At 36.1% G+C, this 7653-nt stretch overlaps 1 long non-coding RNA gene across 1 annotated transcript; it reads left to right on the top strand.

Annotated features, from left to right (window-relative positions):
- The first annotated feature begins 354 nt into the window (after positions 1 to 354).
- Positions 355 to 5832, top strand: LOC127358127 (uncharacterized). Its single transcript, XR_007882343.1, has 4 exons — positions 355 to 516; positions 2272 to 2344; positions 5619 to 5657; positions 5766 to 5832. It is a non-coding gene; the product is annotated as an uncharacterized LOC127358127 (long non-coding RNA).
- Positions 5833 to 7653: the final 1821 nt, after the last annotated feature.

Raw genomic sequence — 7653 nt, 5'->3', positions numbered from 1 at the left:
AGAATTACTACAGGTCATCCAGTTACTGCATCAAAGTCAGCATGTTAAACATATTTTTACATTTTTCCCATATGGTCACTCAACATTACATATACAGTTGTGTACATTAGATTTTGTATAGGTCAGTTCCTTTGTTCACACTGCTATGGGCTTTGAACTTCCTGTCCATGTCCTGGAAGTTTGGACTATGCTTTACAATGTGCTCTGCTATTACTACTATGCATTTATTAAAACCGATCAGTCTGACTGACAAAGCTGACCATCAGCTAAAATCAATGAGACTTTCAGACATGAGCTCATTACATTAAGCTCCACGCCAACTAAACAGAACCAATTGGCCCTCGTCCAATCAGGTCATCAGCCAAACAAAGCCTCTGATTGGACAGCAGAGCTCCACCTCCACACAAAGAGACGTTTTTAAAGTGTCAGTCCAAAGCAGCAGAGACAGAAGACTGAACACAATGAGTCCAAAAATTGTCATCGCCTTCATCGCCATGGCTCTGCTCCTCATGGCATGTGAGTAATAATCTTTACTGGGTTCATTTTTGCATCTTTATTAACAACGGACGACAATATGACATTGCAGCTTTAAAGCATTTACATAGTAAAATGTCTGTAAACACTACAGCTATGTTCTATTGTATTAAGTTGTGTTCTTACATTAACCCAAATGTTTCCAACAATGTTCAAACTCAAAGAAATAATTTTATTCAGGTAACGCTGCGTTTCACCGGTTGCCTGTCGATGGCGTCATATCCCCTTTGTGCCTGCGTCAGCGTTGTGGTTGTCTGCCAGAAGCTGTCATACATTGACTGTTTATCCAGTCTGAAGCCACATTTTTACCATCCACTGTTTAGATCTTGGTGCTTTTTAACTCTAGATTTGAACCAGATGAAGAATTTTAGTCATCAGGCGTCTGGATCTTAAGTTATCAGACCAAGGTAACCATGGTATAAACTTGGAGGGGGTCCAAATGAGAGAGATTTCCCACAATTCTAATTGAAAATTTGCACATTTAAAACATTTTTTGATGAATGAATAGTCTATGATTGCCTGAGATCTAGAGCTATTTACTGACCCTTACCAATTAGAATGATGTATTTTGCAGTAGTGTCAAATAGGATAATTTCCAATGGGGAAAGAATTTCATACCCAAAGCATGTAAACATTGTGATTAGAGCAACAACTAAAGCAGTACTTGAACTGTGCTCTCTGTGCATTGTGACCAAATATCATATTCCTATTTTACCAGAAAAACAAGGACTGACTGTAATTAGTGCTGTACACACAATATTTCCTATTTTGCCAAATGTTTGTTCAAACATCACCACAACATTTGACAATAAACACGACATCAGCAGATGCAGGGATTTTAACTCATTAACCATGAGGAGAAGAAATATTTTTGCACAGTGGGTTCCTTACAGTGGGATGATCCCAGTTTTACTGATATAGACCCCGCCTATTTGTGCCTTAAAATTATTCCACCATTTTGGATTTTTTTTGGGACATATTTCATCTAATCTTCTCCCAAATCAGTGCATAGCATATTTAAATTAAGCTAAACAAGACTTATAAGTCTGTGTTTGGGTATCACTTATCGTTTGTCTGTAATTGGTTACCAAACTTTTGAAGGTGTGGCCCGATGCACTTAACAGGCCATAATTCTTCGATGTTGAATTTGATTGCAACTATTAATATAATAGTAACAATAATGATATTAATATATCATATTTTTTACTGAAGTCCAATAATTCTACAGTAATTGTCCTTCAGAGACAGTTATTAAAGATTTCCGGGACAATTTGACAATAATACCCAAGTAAGAGGTTAGGTATAGATACAGGGCAGATGTCAGTGCGGTAGATACAGGGCATAGGTCAGCGCTGTAGATACAGGACAAAGGTTGATGCTATAGATACAGGGCCGATGTCAATGCTGTAGATACAGGACATAGGCCAATGCTGTAGATATAGGACAGAGGTTGGTGCTGTAGATACAGGGCAGATGTTAGTGCGGTAGATACAGGGTATAGGTTGGTGCTATAGATACAGGGCAGATGTCAATACTGTAGATACAGGACAGAGGTTGGTGCTATAGATACAGGGCCAATGTCAATGCTGTAGATACAGGGCAACAGTTGGTGCTGTAGATACGGTGCAGATGTCAATGCTGTAGATACTGGGCATAGGTCGGTGCTGTAGATACAGGGAAGGACAGAAAATTCAAACATTAAAATATGCTGATAAGAACTCATTTCCTCTGTTTCAGATGAGGCTGAAGGAGGTTGGTCAGCTTGTGAGACGATCGGTGGATTCTGCAAACCTCCTGGAACATGTGGCGTGTAAGCTACTGTCATATATCATCATCATCATCATCATCATCAAGAACCTTCTCAGAAACATGGCCTTGTTTCAAAGGAATAGTTGTACATTTTGGCGATCCTCTCATTCTCTTTCAAAGAGTGACAGGCTCAGATGGAAATCAATCTCATGTCTTTGTTCGGACGTGGTTAGCCTAGCCTAGCATAAGGAGCCAGGAGATATTTCTGTCATAGGTAACTCGTGTTTCAGCGATAAACAGAGAAGGTTGAAGAACCCAATCAGACATTATTCAATGATGTTTCAGTAATAAAGCCAAAAAAATACATATTAGGACAAAAATGTAACAAGTATGAAGGAGCTACCGACAGCTGCATTTAAACTCACAGCCGTCTTTCCAAAACTATCAGAATTACAGCATGTAAATGTACTGTGGCTGTAACATAGAGACTGACTCACTTCTGGAGCCAGCCTCCAGTGGCCATTTGAGGAACTGCAGTCTTTGTTACTTCTTTGTGACCGGTTGGCGTTACCAGATAGTTTATGGATCTGCCTGATGCATGCATTACGAATTAATCTACATTAAGAATAATTATGAAGACAAACCATGGATTACAAAAGGGCTGCAGAATGCATGCAAAAAGAAAAACACATTATATGGGAGATTTCTTAAAAGCAGTTCAGAAGAGGATGAAATTAAATACAAGAGATATAAAAATAAATTGGTATGCATTCTGAGAAACAATAAGAAGGAATATTATAGGAAACTGCTGGAGAAAAATAAAAGCAACAATCAAGGAACATGGAAGATAATTAATAGCCTAATTAGAAAAGGTGGTAAGAACAAAGACTATCCGTGTTACTTCACTAAAAAACATGATGTAACTACAAATAATAAAAAAGAGATAGCTGATGAATTCAATGAATATTTTGTAAATGTGGGACCTAAATTAGCTAATGAGATCATAGAGCTGAGTGACATCGAAGGCATTAATAGATGTGATAAAAATATGAATTCTATGTTTTTAAATGGAGTAAATGAAAATGAAATTTTGGACATTGTAAAGGAATTTAAAAATAAAAGGTCTACGGATTATAATGCCATTGATATGTCAATAGTAAAGAACACTATCGAATTTACTGTCAAACCCCTTACACATATATGCAATCAAACATTCTTAACAGGAATCTTTCCAGATAAAATGAAGATAGCGAAAGTTATTCCCATTTATAAAAATGGAGACAGACATTTGTTTTCCAACTACAGACCAGTTTCTTTACTTCCTCAATTTTCTAAGATTTTAGAAAAGATATTTGTAAAAAGACTTGATCATTTTGTCGAAAAATACAATGTATTAAGTTAGCAACAGCATTGATTTCGAGCCAATAGATCAACCACACTGGCTATAATGGAACTGGTTGAAAAAATTTCTTCATCAATAGACAACAAAGAGTACACAGTGGGGGTATTTATCGACCTCAAAAAAGCTTTCGATACAATAGATCACAAGATATTAATGAATAAGCTGGAAAACTATGGCATTAGAGGTGTAGCATATTCCTGGCTGAAGAGCTATCTGGATAACCGGTACCAGTATGTAAATGTTAACACTGAAAATTCAGAGCTTCAAAAGGTCACCTGTGGGGTACCCCAAGGGTCAGTCCTTGGACCCAAACTTTTCATTCTCTATCTAATTGATATTTGCAGAGCATCAGAGCTGCTACATTTTGTTATTTTTGCTGATAACACTAATTTGTTTTGTTCACATAAAGATCTGAATGAGCTTTTGGATAAAGTCTAAAGTGAATTGTATAATTTGAAAAAATGGTTTGATGTGAACAAACTGTCATTGAATTTAAGTAAGACAAAATTCATAGTGTTTGGAAATAAAAAAAATTAACAATGAGGTTAAACTCAGGATTAACAAAGTAGAAATAGAGAGAGTGTAAGAAAACAAATTCCTGGGTGTAATGATAGACCATAAATTAAACTGGAAACCCCACATAAACTACATTCAATCTAAAATATCAAAATCTATTGCAATACTGACATCTTGGACCATAAATCATTATTAATTTTGTATTCCTCATTCATTCTTCCTTACATTACATACTGTATAGAGATATGGGGAAATACTTACAAAACTAATACAAATTGCATTTTTTTGTTGCAAAAAAGAGCTAGAAGACTGGTTAACAAGGTTGAATACACACACCCCACCAATATGTTATTCGTGCACTCTCAAAATTTGAAGTTTACGGATTTGGTTAACTTTAAAACATTACAGTTAATGTATAGAGCACATTGTAAAACACTTCCAGACTGTATCCAAGGGTTATTCACAAAGAGGACAAGCATTTATCCACTGAGGGGAAATTTCATTTTTGAAAGGAAATGGGCAAGAACTAATATGAAAAGTAGAAGTGGGTCAGTGTATGGAGTGAAGTTATGGAATGATTGTGACATTGAATTGAAAGAAAGTAAAAATATGGGTTCATTTAAGAAATTTTTTAAAACCAAAACATTAGAAAGAAGTGAATGTGGGGATTTGTGAATTTTTGAAACCAGGTATCTGGATATTTATGTTTTTAGTTTGTTAGGAGAACTTAAATTGTTAATTTATTTTACTTTGTCATGTTGAAAAGTCACTGCTACTGACGTAAGTTTTGTTTGAAGAAACTGAAATCATGTTTTAAAAAGGACAAAATAAGCTTAGGCCTCAGTCTACACCTTTTTTTCGGTCAAAGAAAACAAAAGAGAATAAAAGAGAAAATAAATAATTTGTAAGAGAAACATATAGGGATGAGGAAAGAATGATGATAAATTAATTGTTTTGTTTATATGTCTTGTCACTTTTTTCTCTTATATTTGTTTTGTTTGTCTTGTTTTGTTTGCATGAACAACTGTTCAAGAAATTATTCATGGAAATTATTGTGAATTCATTTTTTAAATGATCGGAAAAATAAAACCTAAAATCTAAAATGCAGAGTATAGTTGGGTCTGCCGACCAGTCATAGCGAGTCACAAGTCTCTCCCTGATCAATCCTGCTTCAGACTGATGTTAGGACCACCCACACAATTTACATAGAGACACACAAATATCTATTTTCATTACCAAAATATATGTATTCTTCATATAATTATGTATTGAAGTATTTATTTCTCCATTAATCTATTTTTTTATTTAAGTCAGACAGCGTGCAATGTTACAAACATCAGACAATTATTGACTCAAAACTGAACTTTGATGAACAGTAATAAAACATAAGAATAATGAGTTTGATGTTTCCCTGCAGGAGGGGACACCTGAATGCTGCCTGTCCTCCCGGATTATTGTAAGTGTGATCATCAAAGGAAAAAAAAGACTGGTATAATGTGTTAGCATTAGCATGAATTAGCTTGTGTTGTTTCTGAGTGTAATCCTAAACTGTTTTGTTTTTCAGTTGCTGTTTTTATGCCTAACGAAGTACAATGGAACAACAGCATCAATAAATAACAACCTGACCTGCATCCATTTGTTACTCGTTACTTTAATTCATTATTCTAAGTATTCTTGGGTATATGAAGAAGATTTAGAGCAAAACAAAGATTAGGTCCAGTTTAAGCTTTGGTCACATTAAACAACTTCCTCTCTTTAATCTGAAGTCTTGAAGTCGTGGTTTTTACATGACGTGACACGCAACAGCAACAGGGTCACACACTATAATATAGTGAACTGTGAGACACAGACGGGTCTTATCAGAAGGACTGGGATAGGATTTATCTCTTTGCCTCTGCATTGTTTTTACCTTCATTCCACTGAGTGTTGCCTTCAGCGGGGATCAAACTCACTGTCGGGTAAAAATGTTCAAACCTGGGTCAGAAAAATGCCTGTTAATCTTCCCAACGGCCGCTAAAAACATCCTTCAAAATACTTATTGGAGTCAGGAAAATGCTCTGGAGTCTGCAGAATCTGATGCATCTGGGTTTTATTGGAGTCAGCACAAAACAAAACAATGAGTGAGGTCCCGGGACCAGACTAACTCTTCTGCATTCAAACACCCTGTTATATTATTGTATAGGAGCTCCTCCTTTCATCACACCACCCACTGGTGTTTTCAACATTGACACTTTTGACAAATCAGAACCAAAAGTATAATTTGTGAGTAGCAAACGTTGTTTTATTCCCAAATTTAGGACCAGATCAGATTATTTTTATTTTTCCATATGGCTGAACTCTGTAGATAAAATGGTCTCATTCTAAGGTGATTGTTATTTTCAGCTGATTATACACTAATGAAAACATAGCTATTAATATTAAGTCTGACAATAGACCCTTCTTTGATTTTTATTAATGTAGTTGTCTCACCCTGAAGTCAGTGGGGAGTCACCCTGAAGTCAGTGGGAAGTCAGGACTGATTCTTCTGTGGCTAATATTAATTTCATAATGATCCTTACTGTCTGAAGTCCAGCAGCAGTTCAGTGACAATGTGCAAACACTACTGGGTGAGCTAACTATTCAAGAGCTTCAAAAAAAACATTTAGGGAATAAATTAAAAGTGAAACCCTTTTCTTTCGGCACCACTACACCACTGGATTCAGGGACATACTGTCAGATTATATTGCTTTTACTAGCTCTATCTACCTGCCTACCTGTACAAGTCCTGTGATAACATATACATACATATTTATATTATTTTTTATTTCTTTAAGGAATACATACAAACAGGTACATCCACATACAGGTCGTGGATGTACTACGATATCAGTTGTTTTTACAGGGAGTGCAGCGGTTTCTGTAGCTGTCAGCAGAGTTTCAGGCTTTTCTCCACATTCAGCTGCAGAGAGCACAAGTCAGAGTGGCTTCAGTTACTGCAGAGGTGTGCACACACAGAGATTTCCAACAAACCAACTTTAATGTCTGCTGTCCACAGCTGGTTGTGTGTCAGAGTCTTGCCTTTGACTTTATTAACACCTGCAGCATCACACAGCAGCAGACACCAAAGTGCAGCTTTAAAAGGAAACGCTTTTACACCAGCTTCATTAACCCGCATAATGTCAGTACACTGAAGTAAAACAGACTTCATGTATCCTGTGTAAATGAACTGCACAAAACACAGATTTAAGGGGGGGTCATTTCTACAGTACTGGTTGTACTAGTCCATCTGTTCAAGTCTCCAAGTCTCGCTGTGTGTAAAGTGGTAATGCTGCTTGTTCTTACCTTGCTTTGTCTTTTGCAATATGTATTTCTGTGTATGATCATGTTTTTTTTATATACTTTTACCTTTGTAAAACATATGACATATTACATACATATTCACATACAGTAACCTGTCCCTGAAACTAATCTGA

The sequence above is a fragment of the Dicentrarchus labrax genome, unplaced genomic scaffold (genome assembly GCF_905237075.1).
Source record: "Dicentrarchus labrax unplaced genomic scaffold, dlabrax2021, whole genome shotgun sequence".
NCBI classification, from domain to species: Eukaryota; Metazoa; Chordata; class Actinopteri; family Moronidae; genus Dicentrarchus; species Dicentrarchus labrax.
The sequence above is the reverse complement of the archived record's forward strand: the minus strand, read 5'-3'. Positions and strand labels throughout refer to the sequence as shown.